Source organism: Malaya genurostris, chromosome 2 (assembly GCF_030247185.1).
Source record: "Malaya genurostris strain Urasoe2022 chromosome 2, Malgen_1.1, whole genome shotgun sequence".
Taxonomy (NCBI): Eukaryota; Metazoa; Arthropoda; class Insecta; order Diptera; family Culicidae; genus Malaya; species Malaya genurostris.
The window spans coordinates 278795027-278820227 of NC_080571.1; the positions used below are offsets into that span (position 1 = coordinate 278795027).

Here is a 25201-nt window from a genome sequence, read left to right on the forward strand (position 1 = left end):
GAGCCGTGCCTCACGAGAATAACGGCCAAAATACAAGCAAAGACATGATAAAGTTATTCTCCTGCATTACCATGCTTGGCCTCATGCCGCAATAGTCATGAAAAAACATTTGTAAACGTTCCAGTAGGACATTTAGCCGCACCCGTCGTATTCTCTTAACAATACTCCTTCTGATTACTAGCTGTTCCGACGAATGCAACTCAGTATGGTAGGTCATCGGTTTACTTCTTTCGCAGAAATCTAATATTAGCTTCAAACATGGGTCACCTCATAAACGAGACATTTTTTCGAGTTGAAATTTAAAAATTTCCTGAGAGATGTGAAGAAGTAATAAATAGCGGTGGACGATACGATAATATAAAACGATCTGGTTATTCCAGCAGGTATAGATTTTCCTTCTAATGTACACCTGAGAACAAGAAAACATTCAAATATTTCCGATTTACTATCCCGGGTTATTCAAGAAAATTTCTTACCCGGGTAGATCCTTGAACAAATCAGAAATCGAACCCGATATCTTTGTCAGTATCAGACAGTAACTCACCTGGCCCTTCTCGCCGGACCAGTTCAACGCTCCAAACATCAGCTACGATGGAGTAACGAGGATGAGCAGAGCCAAGACTAATTTCCGAAGAAATCAAATTGCACTAATTTATTTAGGATCTAATTACAGAATAGATTTTACGTGTGAAATACACAATTTTTTGAACTCCCTTAATGTTGCAGCTCGCTTGACTCGTCCTGGCATCGAATTGAAAAAAAAAACTAATACCTTTGTACAATAACGAGTTTGCGATCTGGCTGATAAAAAGCTTGGTGTTCTCGCATCAGACGCATTTCTAGTATTGTGCCTATGCAAGTCACTTCCTCTTTCAATCCGATAACACAAATATCGAGGCAGCATTCAATTTAAGATTTTGAAAATGAACACCATTGTTATGTAATATACTCTCTGTTTCACTGAAAGCCATTGTAATGCATTCTATAGAATATTAGAAGAAGTATATCTATTATATTTTAAAATCAATCGCATAATTACCTTATTTTGCAATCGCTGTAGGCTCAATATTTGCGTGTTGTTTGCAAGGAACAGAATCTATGAGCAGAAGTCAATATGAGAAGATATCAATGATTTATACAGGCAAATTTTACTACTGGTCGTTAAATCATTTTTTAGACGGCATAATACACCGTACTTTTTGGCAACCTTCTTGATGACGTTGTTAACGAGAGATTTGAACGTTAGTTTTTCATAAATTTTGACGCTAAGATACTTCAACTCTCTAACGCGATCAATAATCTCTTCATTGATTTCAATATTGGCCTCAAGTCCAGTGCTTGAAGAAGAAATAACCATATATTTAATTTTTGCGACATTCAGTTTTAACTGTTTGAATTTTAACCACTGAGCCAGAGAATGTAGGTTTTTGTTCAAATGTTCAACCACTTCATGCAAATCCTTTGCTGTAATGAACAGGACAGTATCGTCAGCAAACAAATTTATTTCACAAAACCGTAAAACTCGCTCCATGTCATTTATGTACATAATAAACAAAATCGGTTCTAAAACACTACCCTGTGGCACACCAAGTGAATTACCCTGGAAACTAAACACAACACCGTTGAAAACAGCACTCTGGGTTCTACCAAATAAATAGCTTTCAAACCACTTGTCTGCCACTCCTTCGAAACCAAAGCGTTGTAGTGTTTTCAACAGTATAGGTCTAGAAATCGGTTCCGAAAGCGTGTTTGATATCCAAGAACACTGAAAAAATAGGCATTTTGACCCAATGTTGCTCGAATATCAAAAATGCAACAAACGCCAATGATCATCGTTCGCTTCCCTTCGCCTTTGTTCGATAATCGCTCTGATATTCGGACTAGTCCGTATATTCGGGCGCGAACGAAGCCGACGCTGCTTCGTTGCTCGCACGAAGATCTATTCCTTGCAGTTGTTATTCGCATTGAACATACCCCGAACGATTTAAAGCGAATATGGAACGAATATTCATACAGCGATCATCGTCGTGCTGTCTTTGAACCAAGCTAATTAAGACGTTTCCCCCTGCATTATTACCATAGACTTATGTGCATGTGATGAACCATATCTCAGCACTCTCCCATTGCTGCCACTTCACGAGATATGATGAATTTATTAGATGAAGAATGCTTCGCGAAGAATGGAATCCAACGATCATCACAGAGAAGCTATTCGAACCAATTCGAAGAGTAGAGTAAATCAATGAATGACAAACGAATGTATAAAACGAACATGCACGATGTATACCAGCAGCGAAGAATGTATTAGTATATTCGGGTTTTCTACGATTATTGCTTATTCACATCCCCCCTTCTCTGTTTCGTGCAGTGAATAGTTCAACGTTATTCGAGACGTGCGTACGTAAGGGGATGATATTCGCGGCGAAGATTGATGAACGAATTAGTTACACGAAGAATATGTGCAACATTGTTTTGACCTAAAAAACGGACTGAAATAATGTGTACTACCAATATATACTATGAATAGTCATTAAACTATTTATTCAGACTGTATGTTTTTCAGAGTGCTCACTCGGTTCTCTTTATTTTCTTCTTGGACATCATTTTGATAAAACTAATAATTGATGAATTTGTTTAAAATAAAATTATTGCATCAAAAAATGAAAATGCGAGTGGTTTTTTTAATTTCTCGGTAAGTTTTCTAATTCTTGAAACATCACTGAACTTTTCATACAGACTACATATTTTTCAGAGTGCTTTCTGATTTTTTATAACTTCTGCTTAAACACCACTTTGTTAAAATTTATAGTTGTTGAGTCCGTCAAACACCAAGTTTCAAATCAAGTTTGATTACACAAAAAAAATTACAATGCTACATGATGATTGTCATAAAACAAAACTTGTAGATACAATATGAAAGATCTTTATTATCTTCTTATTAAAATTTCAAGTAATATAATTGGAAAACTTCCCTCCATATCATACTACAGGGTGATTTTTTAAGAGCTTGAGAACTTTTTTAAACAATAAAACGCATAAAATTTGCAAAATCTCATCGGTTCTTTATTTTAAACGTTAGATTGGTACATGACATTTACTTTTTGAAGATAATTTCATTTAAATGTTGACCGCGGCTGCGTCTTAGGTGGTCCATTCGGAAAATCCGCTTTTTTATCGACAAATTTTGTTCAGCGATGAGGCTCATTTCTGGTTGAATGGCTACGTAAATAAGCAAAATTGCCGCATTTGGAGTGAAGAGCAACCAGAAGCCGTTCAAGAACTGCCCATGCATCCCGAAAAATGCACTGTTTGGTGTGGTTTGTACGCTGGTGGAATCATTGGACCGTATTTTTTCAAAGATGCTGTTGGACGCAACGTTACAGTGAATGGCGATCGCTATCGTTCGATGCTAACAAACTTTTTGTTGCCAAAAATGGAAGAACTGAACTTGGTTGACATGTGGTTTCAACAAGATGGCGCTACATGCCACACAGCTCGCGATTCTATGGCCATTTTGAGGGAAAACTTCGGAGAACAATTCATCTCAAGAAATGGACCGGTAAGTTGGCCACCAAGATCATGCGATTTGACGCCTTTAGACTATTTTTTGTGGGGCTACGTCAAGTCTAAAGTCTACAGAAATAAGCCAGTAACTATTCCAGCTTTGGAAGACAACATTTCCGAAGAAATTCGGGCTATTCCGGCCGAAATGCTCGAAAAAGTTGCCCAAAATTGGACTTTCCGAATGGACCACCTAAGACGCAGCCGCGGTCAACATTTAAATGAAATTATCTTCAAAAAGTAAATGTCATGTACCAATCTAACGTTTAAAATAAAGAACCGATGAGATTTTGCAAATTTTATGCGTTTTATTGTTTAAAAAAGTTCTCAAGCTCTTAAAAAATCACCCTATACTTTGATTTATTCAGACAATTAAAAATACAAGATTATTCATCAAAATCGATATTGTCCTCTTTAAAGTACTCTGCATCGACTGCAACAAACTTATGCCAGCGCTTGATCCAATCCTCGAAACAGTTTTTTTATTCGGTCTTCATTATGGCCATCAGAGCCATCTGCGATTTTTCCGTAATCTCATCTCGGGTGCTGAAACGCGTTCCGTCACACAATGCCATCGTTTTCCGTGAACATTTGGTTAAAAACAAAACGAATACCATTCAGCTACCACCGAATTAACCTGATTCGGCTCCCTGCGACTTTCTCCTATTCGGTCGCTTTAAGAAACCGCTCTGTGGGAAGCGTTTCAGAACCCGAGATGAGAGATTATGAAAAAATCGCAGATGGCTCTGATGGCCATACCGAAAATCGAATATAAAAAATGTTTCCAGGATTGGACCAAGCGCTGGCATAAGTGTGCTGCTGTCGATGGGGAGTACTTTGGAGGAGGTAATATCGATTTTGATGAATAATCTCGTATTTCTCATTTTCTGAATAAATTCCGACTTTTAGATCAAGGTAGTATTTATAACAAACGTATGAAATAATTCGTTGTAATGACTTTCGAAAGTAATTGTGTCTGAGTGCAGTTTATGTTGTATCGCGCTCGTTCAAAGTCGGCCGGCATAGTCCAGAACAAATCAGACCAGAATTGTACCCAATAGTTACTTCGCGCGGTAAGAAACGGTTTCCATGCATGAGCCATTCGCTGGCGAGCTGAACTACGTAAGTTTGGCTCCAGAGATCGACTGTGATTATCGTGCTTGTGTAAAGTAGGCGGTGCTCCTAATTGATGACTGCCAAGCCCGGCGGGAATACAAAAATAGTTCCGACGCTACCCCATCCAAGAATGACAAGTCGAATTAATTCACACACAAATCAAACGTAATCAAATCTCTTTATCTCTCGGCTTTATTTAACACTTTTGCAAGACCCCGGAGCCTGCATTTATCGCTTCCATGAAAACAAAAAATAAACCATATCGTCGAATACCGCATCGGCACGGCACAATGGATGGTTTGCTTCGGAGGAAATCAAGGTCCATTCCAGTTAATGAGCTGCTCCAGAAAATCTCGTCGAACCGGTAACGTGATCAAGTTGATTATCGACCCATCTCATACATTGTTGGTTGGCTGATGGTGGTACGTGTCGGGTCGAGCAACAACAGCAACCAAGTAGTCACTTCATCACCGTGCACACCAAGAGGTACTCGTGGCCACGGATGGAATTGGCTGTCAAAGGATGAACCGAGCAAGAAAAACCTTCACCTCGACCGCATCAGCGAGGAGACCCCAGCGGAGCCCCGGCTTCGTTCGGCGATAACACCATGCAAAATTGACACGGTCTGTTCGGAACCTTATTGAACACAGGCATGCTTATGCAAAGTATGCTATCGCGAGCGCACTTATGCGGGAAGCTGCATAAGCCGAGAGTACCGGAGAAGCTAGCTATTGGAAACAGTTGTCGGTTCGTTCGGTTTCAAGTAATGTCGTGGTGCACGGTCGAATTGATCCACTGGATAAGGCAAATAAAACGCTGAATGATGGATCCTGTCTGTGCCACGGACGGATGCAATTAGACGAGTTTTCGTGCTTGGGGCAGTCAGATTTTTCTCGCCATCGCGAAGATAAAGGAAGTGGTTTGCGCTGAGTATAATTGTTCGCATTATTTTCAAGAAGTACTGGATGTGCAGGATGCCGGACCAGGGACATTTATCAGCCAGTGAAATCTTTTGCATGATTCTCCGGTAAGACTATTTCTTAACTTCTCTGTTATTATTGGAAAAATCTTTCGATTGTGTTGCCAACGGCGACTGAGGCACAGGCTAAGGCCAGTTGCATTCCATGGCCGAAGCTCGCGGGAGCCTAAGTCATATGACAATAGTGAATTCAAAAGTCAAATGTATTATAAATATATGTCTACATGATTATTTTCAATTTTTCTTCTATCAACAGAAACGAAACGAAAAATTCCCTCCCGTGGTTGATGGGCTTGACGGTATTGCAAACATCATCAGATACGATTAATTATTGTTACAATTTAATATAAATATGTGTTATAACTTTTAGTTTAATTATTGAGTTTATTGAGTGAGGTATAAAACGATTTGTCATTTCATATATGAAAACCAATGGTTAGAGCGAGATCTGTTGTGTCTGTTCGATAGATTGACTTCGAGAGTGAGATGAGGAGGAGGTTAGGAGTATTTCGCGTCGCTATAACAGCGATATCGTACATTTTCTGAACTACTTTTATGTGGTATTGCTTATCAGAGATGAAGCAAAGATTTTGTATTTGATTTCATCACAATTCATTTATTGAAAGTCGAGTAATCGGTAGAATAATATGGTGACTCTACACGGAACGCCCGAAATTAGCTCTGCGCCTAATTCGTATTACTGTTTTTGATTTAGTTGATTTTAACAACAAAATTTCCAAAATAACTATAAAATTAGTTAAAATTTAGAATTTACTGTGCTGAAAAAAACTCTTATTTTTAGAGAATGTGTTTAGTTGGCGAATATTCTGGACACAAACCAGCAATATTTCAATCCAACACGAAATTCTCATTGACAACTAATTTCGTTATTAAAATCAGAAACTTTGATTCTATTTATCTATCACCGTCATTACTGAAGGACAGCAGTGTCAAAGCAAAACAATCCATTAAAAAGCTAAAAGGGACAGTCTTGTTGAAACTGCTCGCAAATTGTTTAGATGTTTTTCGCATGTGTTACGATATATCCCTATATAATTTTCTAAACCGATATGTAAAAATGACGTAAACTGTTAGTGGAAAGTGTATTTATTCAGAATTTGTGCGCACTTGAAGCGATTGTGCGTAATAATGTTTTTACGCGGAGCAGTGATGTGAATTTCGAATGTTTCACTCTAATTGTGATGAAGTTTTTTTGTATCTTCAAACCTTCCGAGTAGCGCCGTCCGGTGTACTATTTGTATTCGGTTTTTGTTTGCCGAGTGCTCAAAGTTTTCAGTGAGAATGAAGAAACAGTGATTTAGAAGAAAAAAATTCAAAAAGATGTTTACGTTTCGTTTATGTCTTTTTCTCCAACACAACATCGTATTTATACCTGCCAATATAGAAAAGACAACCGCGTCTGAATTTTTTTCGGCAGTAGTGTGCCATCTAGTGGCTAGTAGTCATTAAGGTGTTACCGTTTCGGTGACAGGGCGCCATATAGCTGCAGATTGCAGAAGCCAATTCAACCATTCATATTGGTTGAAAACAACATTATATTTCTTTAATTCAACTAAAAAATTAGTTGACTGGATATGAAGTGTGCCTTAGCTAAGAAATGACAGTACGTTTAATTTGTGAATTCAACTAAAAAAAATAGTCATTTCAACAAATATTTTATTATTATTAAGGGAATGAGAATAAAAAATCTAAATCAGCAAAAGTAAGATTTTTTTAGTTGTCTCAAAAAATAACTAACTAAAATCAGCAAATCAACTAAATTTTTCGCGAAAATGCTGATTTCGGTCGTTCCGTGTATTAATGAAATGACTATTGGCACAATGAATTTAGTTAAAATCTATTAGAATTTACCTATTAGAATTATTATGTATTAGAATTTACTATTTAATCAATGTTACAATATTTGCGTTTGAAATACATATTTGTATATATGTATATGTATGTACACATGTGTGTGTATGTATGTATGGATGTGTGTATGTCAGTATGCCTTGGTGCCTGTATATATTTATACATGTATGTATGTATGTACGCGTTGTATCAAACCGTATATGGTGATACATGTCGATTGTGATTGAATAAGATGTTGATTGCATTACGCTCCAACATCCGGAGTTGGAGAGGCCGGTAGGGCTTAACTGAGCTCTTCTTATGTTTTATTTTCATACTACCGGTCCCTATTACCAGTGTGAAGTGGAAGTTAAGTGGAGTGAACGTATCCCAATTGGGTTTCACACGATGACAACAGGTGAACGGTGAATCGAGCCCATATTTGACGTTTATTGGTGTTTTGTGTACAATGGATTACTGTGGAATGAGATAGAATATTGTAGAATAGAACGAAATAATAATGACTTAACCAATGGACAAACCACTGATAGATGTCAAACGATGTTCATCCAGTTTGTATTGTGAGGATGTATCGTTTGGGACCTGCTGGGTGGGATGATGTGTGAGTGAAGTGTAAGAGTAACTGCATGCAGGAATGGTAAAAAAGGCCACCGTTTCAGCTCAGGATTAGCGATCAACCATTAGAAGAGATAGAAATTGGGTAACGGTACCCCCATTCATCTCAAATACATTAGTCATTTCATATACGAGAACCATTTGTTATAGTGACATCTGTTATCTCTGTTTGATAGATTAACTTCAGAAGTAACATGAAATTTGGAACATTTTGCTCTGCTAAAACAGCAGTATTGAACCATTTTCGAGCTACTACTATCCGTTATTGCTTCTTAGAGAAGAGGCAAAGACTTTGTATTCGGTTTTATCACAATTCATTTATTAAAAGTCGAGTGATCGCTAAAATAACATGGTGACTCTACTAATGAGATGACTATTGGCACACTAGTTTTAGTTAGGATATATTAGAGTAGAAATAGTAACTCAATGTTGTAATGCTTGCGTGTAAAATACATGTGGGTATGTATGCATGTGTGAATGTGTGTAACTGTGTGTGTATGTATGTGTTTTTGTGTGTATGTACAATATACATTTTACCGTGCCTTTGAGTGCGTTGTATCAAATTGGTAGTGATACATTTCGATTGGGAGTCTAGGTTTACTTGCTGCTCAAAAAGCCTGAGTTTATGGTAAACACAGATAATGAACAATCGAAGATAATGAAAAGGAAACATGTTCTAGGGGTGATAGCTAAATAATTAAAGAGTAAAATTATATTTCATTTCATGTATTACATTTTCTTTATCCGTTGAACCATTCTGATTGGCAAAACACACATAATGTATATACAGTACACTAACCCTTGATTTCTCCATCTTGCTTGCATGACACACCGACAATGAGAGAAAGAATCGCATGAAGCAGAAGCGCTTCTAAAACTTAACAGAACAAGAGGAGAGAAAAGAATGGAATGAAGAAGAAAGAAAGGAATAAAAAAAGAAGGAAGGAAGGAAGAAGAAAACAGAAAAATTACCATACTCGTCTAGAACAAGCAAAGCGCATCAAAAAAGAAGGAAAAGGAAAAAAAGGAAAAAGAAAAGAAGGAAAAACTGTAAGTAAAACTGGCATTTTGGATTAGGGTTTTATTTTGGGTACACAGAACATGATAACAAGCAACATACAGAGTACTACAAGCAGCAAGGAATGGGAATCATAAGATCATCAGAAGCAGTACGACAACAGCATGAATGTGGATTAATGTTATTGCATACAACTAACTTTTACATTCAAGGAACAAATTAACATGCCATCAAAGGACGGAGTGGAAATAATGTAGAAGGAAAAAAATACAACGAAACTCAGTTGAATTGAACAATGGGGGATAAGGTAACACAAAACTAAAGGTAAGGAAACCAACATTATTAAAAAAATGCTGGGTAACTATGTAATTTCCTCATATTGAAAGAGGCGTTTATATGGCGCGCATGCGCTAATTCGGCCTGATACAAATTAACGGGGAGGGCAATACGTTTTGGACAGGGCTGCAAAAAGCTGATTGGAACCCTTTCCCCACCAAAATTTAATACAAGGAAACTATAAGGAATCAACAGAAACGAAACGAAAAATTATTCCCAAGAGTCAGAATTGTTTGGAGAAGGTTTTCTAGATAAATTCTCCAATCTGCTAATAAACTTCTTCACCTCTAAGGAAGCCATACTTCAAAAGGAACCGTCAGTTCTTAGCATTATTTTACAAAAGCTCATATCGAAAATAACATTCACGAGCTAAAAATCATCGTCGACCCATTCTATTCGATCGTTGGATTGCTAAGAATATTCGAGTTTTCTCCATCGAAAAATGGTAGCTCTATTTTATATTTATACCATGACGCAAACGCTTCTTTCACCTGAAAGGAATGTTTAATCTGTATATTATTTTGATTTACTCACATTGATATTTTGACTCATTGAAATAACGTGTAATACTCTGTACGAGTTTCCAGCGTTTTCCAATAGATGGCACCACCAGTAGGTTTCGATCCGGAACGTCAGGTTAATAAAAGTTCGGACATATGTTTGCAAGATTGCGTTACTTTATTTGAACATTTCTGTCGGTGTCGCTTAGATTCTTGAAAAGGAAATTGATATATCATTTGTTCCTGAAAACTTATGGGATGGAATATTCGAATAAATCGAAGTAGCGTAAGTGAATCACACGTTTAAAAAGTAGTGATTATGGCGTTAATAACAAGGAGCGCTTAGGAAAGTTGGTATTCTTGAAAACATGGGACTGAAAGCTTCGCTGTATGTGGATCAACGTTAGATACAAAAAGAGTACACAAAACAAAAGCCTAGAGTGTTTCCTGTAACGCACGGATTTTATTCCGATAGACAACTGTTCTCTTCTAATTTTCTAGCAACTCAGAAATAAATAAGCAACTGTATCTCATTCGACCGATTATACTATCCCGCAACGAAAAGTAAATGGAGATATTTTAAATCCTCGTGGAACAGACTGGATCTTTTGGTGAAATGTCTTCCGGTAAAACGGGTTTCGATGAAACGACTCGGTGAAACGATCAAATTTGGAACACACTGACGATCACTCTACTGCAGTAAAATTCATACTCCAACCTTCGCTACCGTCCCGAACGGATAGCATTTAGATCTTCATTCGTTTCTCTCCCATCGTCAGTTAATCTCTTGAAGTAACAAAATATCTCTTTCAATAGTGTGAGAGCGGCCTTCAAATGAGGTTCATGTAAACTTTCGAATTGGTTCAAGATAATAGATGAAAAGGTCAACCAGTCATGATAAATGAAATATCAATTACAGAATAAACATAAATTAATTGTTTCCTCCTTCAGTTTTTGTTACATTTCAAACAGTTGAAAATTATCGATTTAAACTTACTAGTGATAATCCATAACTCAAATGTGGACGGCCACCCTCTATTTATAATTCTGATCGGTGAGAATTTCTGATTTTGAGTTGATGTCCATGGCTATTCATTCGAACTTGCTCACTACCAACAGCGAAGTTGGCACTAGAAACTGAGCAAGCAAAACTTCAAATGGCTAGGCACGATTATTCAATTGACAATGAATACTTTGAGCTTCACTTGAGTATGGCAACATAAAAGAAATTGACAGTCAGTGGTCATAAATTTATTTTTCATCTTCTATTATTCGATTGAAATTGAAATTTTACTGCACTGATTGATCAGCCTTTAAAAACACGTTATTTGGGAATCTCTCCGTCCAAGGGCTATTAGTATATGTACTGCAATAGGTACTTTTGGAAAGCAGTTTACAAGTGATGTTCTAGTTTTAAAAATCATTCAAAATCCAAAGTGAGGACTTCAAAGTAGGCGAAAATTTTAAATACTTTTTGACGTGAATGCGTCAACAGAAGGTATGGAATGCATTTTTTTTATTTGCTTCTTGATAGAGTGATACGTTTTCGATCGTGAATATCTCGTGCTATTTTAAATTTTTTTCAGCAACTAACATGTAAAACAGATTACAGACCGTATTGACCGAGTTTCTTCACAACTACCGGTGCGTTCGGAAGGGGAAACCGGGCACTAGTAGTCCCACAGTAGATTTATAAATCCACCAACTAACAAGGTCTGCCAACTAGATGAAGTTACCAGTAAATTTTATAAAATGTGCACCTCGCTTCTCTATCCCTTGTGAAAAAATACTCATGAAATTGAAAAAAATTGCTAATTGCACTGGACGTCGAATCTGGATCAAATTTGCTGGTGTTTTTTTAAGAATTTCAAGGCCTTTTATTTGCATCTTAGGTTGTAAAAATCGGTTGAGAAATTTTCGAGAAAATCGAATGCGCATTTTCTCATAGATTTGCACATACTACCTTGTAATTCCGGAACCGGAAGTTGGATAAAGATAAAATTCAATAGCGATCTATGGGACCGTAAGATCTTTAATTTGAATCTGAGTTTGTTCAGCCATTTCTGAGAAAATCGAGTGACATTATTTGTCACATACACACACACAGACATACATACATACACACACAGACATTTGCTCAGTTCGTCGAGCTGAGTCGAATGGTAGACGACAATCGGCCCTCCGGGCCTTGGTTCAAAAGTCGGTTCTCACAGTAATTGTATAGCCTTTTTATATGAGAAAGGCAAAAAATCGCTCTTTTTAATTTGAAGTCATGTTACAAAAACAAAATTTCATTTTCGAATAAAAACTTTTTGCTTATACAGCACTAATACTTTCCGTTAATATCGAGCAACTCGCAATAAGGTATTCCATGTAATTTTCTCACTGATTGGGTTTCTCTGAAATCTTTGATGATAATGACTTTAATGACAATGAATAAAAATTCAGTTTGGATGAAAAATAGTTTCGATTCAAATCAAAAGTGTCTTGGTTTCATAGGTTTCTATTGAATTTTACCCGGGTCGAACTTCTGGTTCAGGAGTAACGGGGTAAAATGTGCAAAAAAATTAAGAAAAAGTGCACTCGATTTTCTCAGAGACCACTCAACCGAATTTAATCAACTTAAATTCATGTTGAAGGCCTCGTAATCTCATAGCGTGCTATTAAATTTCATCTGCATCCGACTCCCGGTTCGGGAGTTGCGGGATAAAATGAACTAAAAAAGTGTACTCGATTTTTTCAGATACCGCTCATCCATTTTTCACAAACGTTCGTTCAAATTAAATGTTTTACAACCCCATAGAACACTACCAAATATAATCTGGGTACGATTTCCGGTCCCAGAATTACAGGCTGATAAGTATAAAAATTTCGATTTCAGGAAAGTGTTTTATACATGACACGGAAAGATCAAGCTAATTACATTCAAATAGCTGTATAATTCTTCAGTTAGGCAGATGCGGTTAATTTATGACCAAATACGTTGACTTGAGGTACACCGGATCATTGTTCATGCTTCCGAAAGTATCGGAAAATTGCTCGTGTGCTCCAAACCAGAAATAATTCCTAATTTCTCAGAAACGACTAAGCCGATTTTTGCAACGTCAAATTTAAACGAAAAGTATTATGTTTCCATAAATTGATGCAGAATTTTATCCAGATTCGGTTGCTGGTTCCGGAGATACAGCTTTGTGTGTATAAAATTGCATAAAATTGCAACCTGATATATAGAGCGATGATACAAAAAAACCCAAAAATACTTCTAAATTTGGTCCAAAATTATTTCAATTTATAGGTTATGCTAGTTGCTGATCAAACGAACCGATTTCAGCTATGCCGGTTCCGGAAGTACCGAAAATAGTAGTCGAAATGTATGCCCAAAACAAATTTTTTTGTTCGTATTTAAAATTGAACGAAACATTCCTTGGTAATAATTATGAAAATATGAATTATATGAGGAAGGCATTATAGCACCTTTATGTGCATTATAACAAGTTCTTTTCTTAAAAAGTGCCCATCTTGCAATGTATAAACGGTTGGTACGATAAAATTTTATCAAAATTAAGTGTATTTTATGTAAATCGATTTTAAATTTTTAAAATCAATTTTTATCAGTGTAAGACTCGATAAAAATTTTTTCAGTATTTTTATTCGAAAATTTGACTGGTTTCGTGAGAATTACTGGTACGAAACATTTTTGGAGGATTTGTCGTTTTTCCACTATAACTATTTGAAAAAAGCAGGTTTAAAAAGTTTGACCATTTACAAAAGATTTTTTTTTCCAAAAGATCAATTTCAAAAAAAGCAAAATATGCAAAGTGGCTTTTTGGGATGAAGTCTACATGTCTAGAAAGTTTCGTTCGAATCTGAGAGGGTGCTGCCAAAGCTCGAATACGATTTAGCGTGAAATTCGTCTATTCGAATCCTACACAGCAATAAAACGACTTTCAAAATCTAAAATCGATTTATAAAAAAACACCACATTTTCGAATTTAATGATATTTTATCCCAAGGTAGGTAATTATGTTTCCCATCAACCTTCCATATGTAGCCAGATGGGCGTTTTTAAGGGGAAAAAGTTTTTCTAACATAAATTTTTCTTTTCGTAGCACTGATACTCTCTGCTAATATTGGGCAACTTGCAACAGGGTGTTCGTGTTATTTTCCCACAAATTGAGTTTCATTGGAAGTCTTGGATGATAAAGACTTTCAGTTTAGTTTAGTTTTCAAAAAAAAAAGACGCTGAACAAGTTCAATTTGGACAAGAAATAGTTTTTGTTAGATAATTTTTTCCCTTTAAAGTGCCCATCTTTCAATGTATAAATAGTTGGTAGGGAAGAAATCTATCTTGAGACAAAATTACAACAAAATCAAGTGTTTTTTTTTGTAAATCGATTTTAAATTTTTAAGGTCAACTTTTATCAGTGTAAGGTTTCGATGAGGATTTTTTTTTGTAATTTGACTGATTTTGTGAAAATTACTAGTACAAAACTTTTTTGTAGGTGTTTTCGGTTTTCCACAATAACTATTTGAAAAAAATAGGTTTAAAAAGTTTGACCCTTTTGAAAAGACACCCTAGATCGATTTTGAAAAAACAGAAGAAGAAGTTTTCATTTAAATCTTAGAGGTATCTTCCAACATTTATTCGAGCTGGCGCGAAATTCGTCTGTGGTTGTAATGCCTATTGGGTATGAGCGTCTTATTGAAAAGCTCCACAAAGCAAAATTCCGAAAAATCATTTCATTTTCCTGCTATTTTTCCTCAACTTTTGGACAAATAAGTATTGTTGGGTTTATTTTAATAGATCTCGAATTGGAAGAAAATGGAGTCTGTTCTTTGAGATCGACATTGTAGCCCTAAAAAGGACCGAATTATTAAATGCCGCCGATGTTTAATAACGTTAATGGCGTTCACAAGAGGGTTGATTAGGCTTGTGATGCGATAAATCTTTGCTGTAAATTTTTCGCAAATTTTCATTTCCCTTTTTATATTTAATATTTTACAAAAATTAGAATTAGAAAAACTTTTTTTTCCTTAAGTGTCCATCTTAATCTTAAGTGTCGGTAGGGAACATAATCACCTATCTTGAAACAAAATTTGATCAACATCAAAAATGGTTCTTTTTAAATCTTTTTAAATTTTTTTATTCAAAAATTTACCCGATTTTGAAAAAATGACTAGAACAATACTTCTTTGCAGGATTTGTCATTTTTCGACAATAACCTTTCGAAGACAATGATTAAAAATGTTTGGCCCTTTTCAAAAGAGAGTTTAGCTCAATATGAGAAAAATAAAGCATGTAAAGTGGGCTTTTGTAACAAAATGTACATGTCCAGAAAGTTTCATTCAAATCTGAGAGAATGTTGCCAACTGCAAATACGACTTTGCGCGAAATTCGACCATAACATTATAAATCCTAAATCTAAATTGCCTTGAACTTCATCTTGAGCTACCTAACTCCATCAAACGACATTCTACCGTTTCACTGTTCATTTCCTCTAGCAGCAATCACTTGATTCCTCGAGCGAAAATCAATCAATACCATCAAATCGCAAAAGTTGTAGCCACAGACTTTGAACCGGTACCGATTGTATTGGAACCAGTTCCCCTCCGGGGGAAACTGCTTGCCCCGTTCCACTGGTTGTTTAGACCAACCAACAATCGTACAATCAAACGAACGCTTCATCAGTTGGTTTCTGGGTCAACGTGTTACTCAACCGGGCGAGCGAACCCCGATCGAGCGGGCGACTCGAACGGGAAAGACCACAATCGGCGGCAGTGGAGAAAAACTAACCATGTTTTACCGGCGCCCGACATCATCGTCATCGCTGCTTCTAACACCGGCGCTGGCGATGGGGTGCAACCTAATTAACATAGTCTAACGGTAGTAGCGGTGATGGTTTTTTTATGTGTGCGTGTATGTACGGGAAAATCCGTGACGATCGGTGGATCGGATGTCAATGGACGATTGATTGTGTCCGAGAAACGTTTATCGCCCGCTGGTGATGCGATCGATTCCCCGATCACGGAAGAAAGTATCTCGATGTAATGTGCCAGAATCCCGTTTCTTACTACAGCAACTACAGTGTCGGTCGAGAATCGGCCGGCGTCTAAGTAGAAGCCGGTACCGAAATTGGCATAAATCCAGAGCATCATTCAGAAACGTCGAAGTGGTCCATTAAAAGTAAGCGGTAGATGCTGTAAGCGATTAAGCAAAGCAATTTATTCCGTGTAGGTATGCAAATGATGAGTGTAAACAGCAAACATCGGATGCCTTCATGCCTAGCTGGGAAGCGAGATGGTGGTGGTGGTGGTGCAGCCCAGAGGGAAGAGTTAAGAGCGTGAGAAGAAGTGGCTCGCCTAAAATCGATAGGTTTTGAATTTTCTGGGTTTCTTCCACCCCAAACACAACCGACCACAGAACCGGTGGGCGCCGATTGAGAGCGGGAAGCTGCAAGCCAAGCGGAAACGTAAAGCCAATATTGAAGGAATCGACCGGGGTGAACGATCGATCGAGAAAGTGGAATCCACTGTTGCGGTGACGCAGATTTTTCGTGTTAAACTGGTCGCGGAACGACCGGAATGTGATTGAATCATTTTGGCTTCGCAATCGGAGACAGTACTTTTTTGCCTGCCCCTACCTGAGAGGAATGCTATGGGAACTAAACCGCCGGTCGGTGAGGTGCGGTGCGGTACGCAGCAGCTCGATGATTGCAGTGATTGTCGTGATGAATTTAGCCCTCGTGAAGGTAGGTCAACGGTGATTGATGACGGGGTCGGAATCGGTAGCGGAATAATTTGCTGCTAGATGGGAATTGGGGAGCGGGATAATGTGGCTCGAATGTTGTAACTTTAATGGGAAGCTTGTACTTTTTGCCGTGCAAATCTTTTCCATCTAACGAAAATCAGTTTCATCAAGTGATTCTTAAATGACCTCCTTTTTTTTATTTGGATTCCCAATCTCCCTGTTAGAAGGTTTTTTTTTTAAGAGAAATTGCAATCGTCACCCGCTGATGAGACCACTAGAGTTTTCATTTGAATGCGCAGCGCGAATTCTCCTGGATGCGTGTAAAATTAATGGTAATCTTAATGGCGAAATAATAAACTCATTGCCCGAGACCACCACCCAGATGCACGGAATGTTAATGACCCGAAACGGGTTGTTATGACTGGAGTAATGAGCGAATAAATTTGTGGTTCGATCGGGGATGCTACAATGACAAATGAGGGCAATGAAGATGGCGATAGTAGTGCGATGGGTGGCTTCATTTTCGTCTGATCGCTTCGAATTTCATTGCAGCTGGGGCGCGAATAATCGTACCGGAAAATCGTATAACAGGCTGAAAGAGCTTCGTTTCCAAAAATAAAAAAAAAATGTGTCATTTTATACATCTCATTTTTCTACGAATAATTTCTTCAAACGTTAAAAACAGCATTGCAGCATTGAAAAATCATAATTAAAACAAAAAAGAACAAATCCAAAACAGAATGATCTTTGTGAAATCGGAACGAACGCAGTGAAGTTATAAAGTAAACATTTACTCGCTAAAACTCCAGAATCCAGGTCACTATCTCGGAAACTAGCACGCTTTACACATACTTCAGTCATATTCGTTCGTTGAAATTTCCAAATTCTACATGGAATGAGAAGTCCTGGGCGTAACAAAGAAAAAGTCGATTTTTTATCATGAAAACTTTTTTATTCTTCAGTATAATCTCCATCTAGAGCAATACACTTGACCCATCGGTCCTCCAACATGTGGATGTCTATCGAAAAAAGATTTATCAGGGCCTTCAAAATAGGCTTTCTTTTCTGCAATGACCTCAACATTCGACGAAAATTTCTTTCCCTGTAGAAATCTTTCCAAGTGTGGAAATATATAATAGTCGCTGGGGGCCAGGTCTGGAAAATACGGTGGATGGGGGACCAATTCGTACCGCAAATCATTCAATTTCACCGTTGCTGTTTTATCAGGACACGAAACTCATCTTTTTTCCATAGCTAGATGAAAACTAGAACTCGTCTGACACGATCAGCTGTTATTCAAACAGTATTGGATAGATTGTCATGAAATTGGGTATTGAGCAATCTAGAGGCTTGTTCTCAACAAAAATATACACGGTTCGAAACTATTCACGTCTTTTCTGTGAGCCCCGGGCCGCTCACTTTTCATTCCATGTAGTAAAATTGACCATTTTTCGAACGATTGTTCCGAAGACAATATTCAAATATAAAGGCTTGGAAACTGGAGTCCGGTGTCTATGCCACTTTTAAAAGCTCGTCCTGCGAAAAACTAATTTATTGATTCTTGTTGGCTATGAGAAGAGCAGATAAACGTCATCTTCATTTTTCAACAGGTTACTTTTACTCTCTTTCGCAAATTATGAATACGAGCTCAATGTTCAGCCGACAACACAAGCACAATAGTAACAGCAAATTCGTGTTCTTTTTTACGTTACCCACCTAATTTGTTTTTTTTTTTTTGGTTATAAGCGAAGAACGTATCTGCTACAGTATTTTTTTTTGTTACTTATTTGTAGTCAGTGCCAATGCAATTTATAGCAATTTTATTTCATGAATAACAATACCACAGATTTTCTGTCGTAACTTAGACGATTTTCACAAAAAAAATTATGGTTTTATTTTGAGAAGTATAAATGGTGCGATTTACTTGGTTTTACTCGAAGAAATTTGTTATAACGCATATTTTTGACACAATTTTGTACCATCGCTCAAGCTCAAGTTCAATTAATTCTTTGAATAATATAAATCAGCAATATAAGCACCCTAATTCTTTGTTTCGATAGAGTTTGAGATTGTCATTTCATATTTTGGTCAAGTTTGAATTACTGTACAAAATGAAAGATTCACATTCGGTCGAGATGCAGAATTGGCATGAAAATACTGGCCGGAATTTTCTTTGGCACCTAGTCATTTTAGTTGGTGAACATTTATCGATTCTGCAGTTGCTTTTCAAATGTTAAATGCATCCGAATCATTAAATTAAAAAATGCATACTTATTTGGATTTGTAGGGAAGTATGACAATTCCAATAAAGACAAGCCTCGAAAAAGACTTCCTTCGACTAACAATATACTCTCATTTTTAGTTTCTTGGAATTCTCTATGGAAAATACATTAAAAAATGCATAGAATTTATCGTATTAAATGTTTAAACTTGATTTTTCTTTTGCTGTGTGAAATGTGAAAATAACCATAAAGCTGTTTAACTTATCCATCCTTTGGGATTGGGTTCGTTTTCTGACGACAAACAAACAGCTATCCTGTAGTCCTTTTTGCCTTTCTCATATAGAAAGGCTATACAATCACTGCAAAAACCGACTTTTGAACCGAGGCCCGGAGAGCTGAATGTCATATACCATTCGACTCAGATCGACGAGCTGAGCAAATGTCTGTGTGTATGTGTGTGTGACAAATATTGTCACTCACTTTTCTCGAAGATAGTTGACCCGATTTTCACAAACTTAGCTTCAAATGAAATGTCTCACTGTCCCATACAAAGTTTCGAATTTCATTTGGATCCGACTTCCGGTTCCGGAATTACAGGGTGATATGCACCAAAAAATGTGAAAATAATGTCACTATTTTTTCTCGGAGATGGCTAAACCGATTTTCACAAACTTAAATTCAAATAAAAGGGCCCACGGTCCCATACAAAGTTCCTGAATTTCTTTTGAATCCAACTTTCGGTTCCGGAATTACAGGGTGATATGCACCAAAGATGTGAAAATAATGTCACTAACTTTTCTCGGAGATTGTCCCGGGTTGGCGGTTCAATGCATAGGGCACTGGTCTTACAAACCAGTTGTCGTATGTTCGTGCCCCGACCTGGAAGGATTCGTTGTGTCAATAGGCTCGTAGCACCAGCCATGCAATGGTTCTGTATACTCTGAATCGGCTTCGAAGTCTGTTGAAACAGAAGGTCAAGTTCCACTACAGGAATGTAATACCAAGGCTTTGCTTTTTGTCGGAGATGGATGTTATTAAGATGTCATAAGAATATCCAGATTTTCATTCGAATCAAGCCCTTTGTTCCGGAGATAGGGTGCTCAGTATGAAAACGATTCAATTTCAGGAATACTTTGTTCATAAGATACCTTGGCTAGTGATTTTCTCTAGTTTGCGGACCATGAGACTCTGTAACCAAATAAACCATTGATAGTCCCATAAATGTTTTTGCTGAATTTCATCTAAGTCCGACTATCGGTACTTTTTTCCAAAATTTAAATCATCACACAGTGATCCAAAACGGCAATTTCATGCCTTTAATTATTTTTCAGCAAAACCGTAGACTTTTCATCATTGATGTCTTATGAAAAGTTGCACGGATTGCTACTGCGGTTTTATGTACATGGACGGCCATGTTCCAGTACACATGTAAAGACAGATAGAAAAATTAACTTTTTACTGGAAGCAGCCAGAGAATTTTCGTCTTCGACAATATTGTAGAAAATTAAATTTCGAGTAACTTTACTTAAGAAAATTTTTTTCTGACTCTAGCCGTTAAATCATTTTAAGTGGTTTAAATAATAAAGTTTTAAAAATCAGTTTTTTTGTTCTAACAAGTTTCATATTCTTCTGAGAGTAATGAATTTTTCTACAAAACTTATATATCGCAGAAGAGTGCAATAAGTAGCAGATCAAACAGTTTAGGTTGGATAATAATTTCGATTTAGAACAAAACCTCGAAGGAATGGTTTGTATCCGATTGTATCCAAGGATTTCATCAATAAATATAACTGGAAAATTGGATATAAAAATAATAATAAAATAATATAATAACGAATATAATAATAGTAATATTAATAAAAATAATAACAATAAGAATAATAATAACGATAATAATAATAAGAATAATAAGCACTGGCCATTCAGAATACAAGCAAAAATTTCTAAAGGATGATGGCTCAACAAATGATGGAAATATATTTTTGACCTCTATTGTTCCAATATTGCTTCCAATATTGCCGCGAGTAATGAAAAAATTCTATTTCAAAACCCCCGGCCTTCTTCAACCCGTTACTGTAGACCGCTTCGAATACAATTTGTCAAGGAAACCACAGAAATTTCAATGCGTGAGAGAAATTATTTTAATCAACAGATAGAAAATTTGAAACCAACGATTATATTAAATGAGACTAGAAGAATCAAAATTCATTATAAAATGGTGCTAACAATGGTTGACGGTAAAATTTGTAACGCATTAACGGCCACTAAGTCATCTCAAAAATGTTACATATGTCAAGCTACTCCAAAAATGATGAACAATATTGTGGAAATCAAAACACGCACGATTAATACGGATACATTTCAGTTTGGTTTATCAACATTACATGCATGGATAAGGTTTATGGAGTATTTTCTTCACATTTCATATCGATTAGAAATCAAATCATGGCAAGCACGTGAAACTGATCGCGAAAAGTTGGTCAAACGAAAAATTCAAATTCAACTTCTATTCAAAACTGAGATGGGGTTGATAATCGACAAACCATGCGCGGGAGGTGCGGGTACATCTAACGATGGAAACTCGGCGCGAATTTTTTTCTCCTTTGCTGAACAAACAGCTAAGATAACGGGTATTGAAGTTAATGTACTCAAACGATGCGGCAGCATTCTTCAAGCAATTGCATCTGGCCATAAAATAAACTGTCCAAAGCTCGATAATTATGCATTGGAAACTGCACAACAACTTGTGGATTTGTACCCATGGTATTACATGCCGGCTAGTGTTCACCAAATTTTGATTCATGGATCGCAAGTAATCAACTCATTCCTGGTACCAATCGGCCAACTTTCTGAAGAAGCACAAGAATCCCGTAATAAGGATCTTAGGCGTTATCGTAGAGATCATACCAGAAAATCATCGAGAGTGTTAACCAACAAAGATCTATTCATGCGGCTTCTTTTATCTTCTGATCCCGTAGTAACAAGTCTACGGAAATTACCTCAAAAATCCATGAAATCTCTTTCATCAGATGCGAGAAGCTTGTTAAATTTTAACGAAGAGGATGAGCAATCAGCATACACCTCTACTGACAATTCAGAAGATGAAATGTAATATACAGAACTATTTCATTATGATGATTTTGTTTTTATTATTCCTGCGCATAAAAATATATAAAATATATAAAAACCTCACACCAGACATATATTCGCCCGGGGGTTTTGAAATAGAATTTTTTCATTACTCGCGGCTACTATTGGAACAATAGAGATCAAAAATATATTTCCATCATTTTTTGAGCCATCATCCTTCAGAAATTTTTGCTTGTATTCTGAATGGCCAGTGCTTATTATTCTTATTATTTTTATCGTTATTTTTATTCTTATTGTTATTATTTTTATTAATATTACTATTATTATATTCCTTATTATATTATTTTATTATTATTTTAATATCCAATTTTCCAGTTATATTTATTGATGAAATCCTTGGATATAATCGGATACAAACCATTCCTTCGAGGTTTTGTTCTAAATCGAAATTATTATTCAACCTAAACTGTTTGATCTGCTACTTATTGCACTCTTCTGCGATATATAAGTTTTGTAGAAAAATTCATTACTCTCAGAAGAATATGAAACTTGTTAGAACAAAAAAACTGATTTTTAAAACTTTATTATTTAAACCACCTAAAATTAATTAACGACTAGAGTTAGAAAAAAATTTTCTTAAGTAAAGTTACTCGAAATTTAATTTTCTACAATATTGTCGAAGACGAAAATTCTCTAGCTGCTTCCAGTAAAAAGTTAATTTTTTTATCTGTCTTTACACGTGTACTGGAACATGGCCGTCCATGTACATAAAACCGCAGTAACAATCCGTGCAACTTTTCATAAGACACCAATGATGAAAAGTCTACGGTTTTGCTGAAAAATAATTAAAGGCATGAAATTGACGTTTTGGACCACTGTGCGATACACAAAATGCATTTTTTCTCGAATGTAAAGCAGCTGAACGTTGGTTTGTTCACTAAACTGATTGTTTTCATTAATTATTATTCACTACTTTTTATTATTATTTGCATATTTAAACAGTTGAATATGTCTCGTAGCTCTTTTGTTCACATTTATAGCCTTTAGAATGACTGATTTGTAGAATTTTCTGAATAAAAACTCTGAGATCCCTTCGATGCTCCACAATATTAAGGTTATTTCTCTCGAATGTACAACGCAGGAACTGCAGAACATTCCTTTTTTTTTTTAAACTGAAATTTAGAACTGTATTCTTGATACTGGAACTGAGCTCTGGACCTGAACCTATCGAAATGATGTGTTTTAGATGCACTTATTTTACTTCCTCCTCAGTCAACTGCGCAGGCTGGAATTAACAAAACATATCAAGAGTTAACCTCAAATCAAATTAAATTTTCCTGAGGAAATGCTTCAGGAAGTAAGAGTCTAATATTATAATGCCAGATGTCGTAGGAAAGATCTTCAACCTGAATGTTTCTGTAATTCAGCAAGATCGTATCAATCGCTATGGTACACTAAAACTAGTCTACGTAGTTTGTTAGACTTTACTTTGCAATGTTTAATTACATCAATTTAGATCAAGAGTTATGCTTTTGTTTCGATTATAAAAGTTTTAGTGATTCACTGCGCTCTGGTAGTCCAAGTGAAGCTATTGTGTCGGAAACCGTTTAAAAAAAATATTCCATTGTTATTGAAAATCGAAATTGCAGGAGATAACTGACATCGTAAAGATACGAAAAAAAAGAATATTCACTGTTTGGCATGAGTTCTTGAGTAAGAAAAAATGCTTGCAAAATGGGTGCCGCGTTTTCTCCCAGCTGATCAAAACCAACCTATCGTTGAATGGCTAAATTTCATGAATTGAAATACGCATCTCTTTCGCATCCAGCATGTTCACTAGATTTGGCCCTCAGCAACTATTTTCTGTTCTCGGATTTGAAAAGGAAGCTTACTGGAAAAAGATTTGCATCTAATGCTGAGGTCATCGCTGTAAAGAGGTAAAAACACCATTTTTGCGAATTCTTTTTAGAGCTTTCGGTAAAAAAATAAATTCAAATGTTTGGCAAAGCATCATTCGAACATTTCGTAATTTTGGCGTGAAAAAATATTGAAAAAAAAATCAGTGAAGAAATATTTTCGCGGACGCGGTTTAGAAATCATGTTTTGCGGTGTTCGCTGTATCTCAGCACAAAATTATCATAAGTCAAAAAATATAAGTCTTATAGCTACAGTAGATTGTTTTCTAGATCCTTACGTTTTTATTTGAGGTTTTTTTTTATTTTTTTTTTATTTTTGGTGAATGTTTGAAGTCAAAACTGCGATTTCCACCAAAAAAATCCGGATTTTGTGGCTATACAACCTCCACAAAGTAACAAAAAACGATAAGGAAGACGGTCGGGTTAGGTACTTTATATGTAAAAAGTGTGTGCAAAATTTAAAAATAATTGATGAAGCAGTTTTTAATGACGATTGACATGGACTATTAAAACGTGCTTTCGAGAGAACGCGTTTGAAGTTTACTGTTTATAAAATTGACAGAAACAAATTTTTTGCTAGGGGCAGAAAGGATTTAACATTTTCGAAAAATCATTTTTTGTTCAAATATGTTTTTTATTTCAAATATGTTTCGTGAAATTTTCAAGTCAATCGAAGCAGAATTTTATAGGCCAGTGCACCGAGCTCTTGCCTCTTCGCAGTATGAGATAAGGAGTGATAATGATCCATAACTTCCAGAGTTTTGATCCGATAGGCTTAAAAATTTAACTAGATATTCTTGAAATGTCTCACTATTAGAAAATAAGAAGAAAAAATAATGATTTTTAAAAAGTTAATTTTAAAACGACCCTACCCGCCCCTTAATAATACTTATTCAAAAATTTTCAAGGGCTCGGTACCATTTGAATGTATTGTTCACATGGCACCAAAGTGTTAGCGTATTATTTATTGATACAAAACTAGTAGTTCTATTAAAGATGTTTCAAGTTTTAATTCTTGCCTAATCTAATAATACCCCTGCCTTCTTCTATTCTGATCTTTATATGGTCTTGTTCCTCTAGCTTAAAAAAAGTATAATTATGAAATAAAAAGAAAATTATCTTCTAGTCACTAGTGTGTAACGTAAAGGAAAATTTCGATGCCTTCTGTACAGGCCACCTGGGTTCGAACACCAAATGCTGTAATCGAAATAAACAACAAATTTATCTT

The 25201-nt window shown here is 36.2% G+C and overlaps 2 protein-coding genes across 6 annotated transcripts in view; one reads left to right on the forward strand and one right to left on the reverse strand.

Moving 5' to 3' along the window:
- Positions 1-25201, forward strand: part of LOC131430237 (rab3 GTPase-activating protein catalytic subunit) — a 507058-nt gene that overhangs the window by 439788 nt on the left and 42069 nt on the right. The window lies entirely within an intron of this gene.
- Positions 1-25201, reverse strand: part of LOC131430239 (leucine-rich repeat and fibronectin type-III domain-containing protein 3) — a 461469-nt gene that overhangs the window by 433780 nt on the left and 2488 nt on the right. The gene's annotated exons all lie outside the window — the stretch shown is intronic.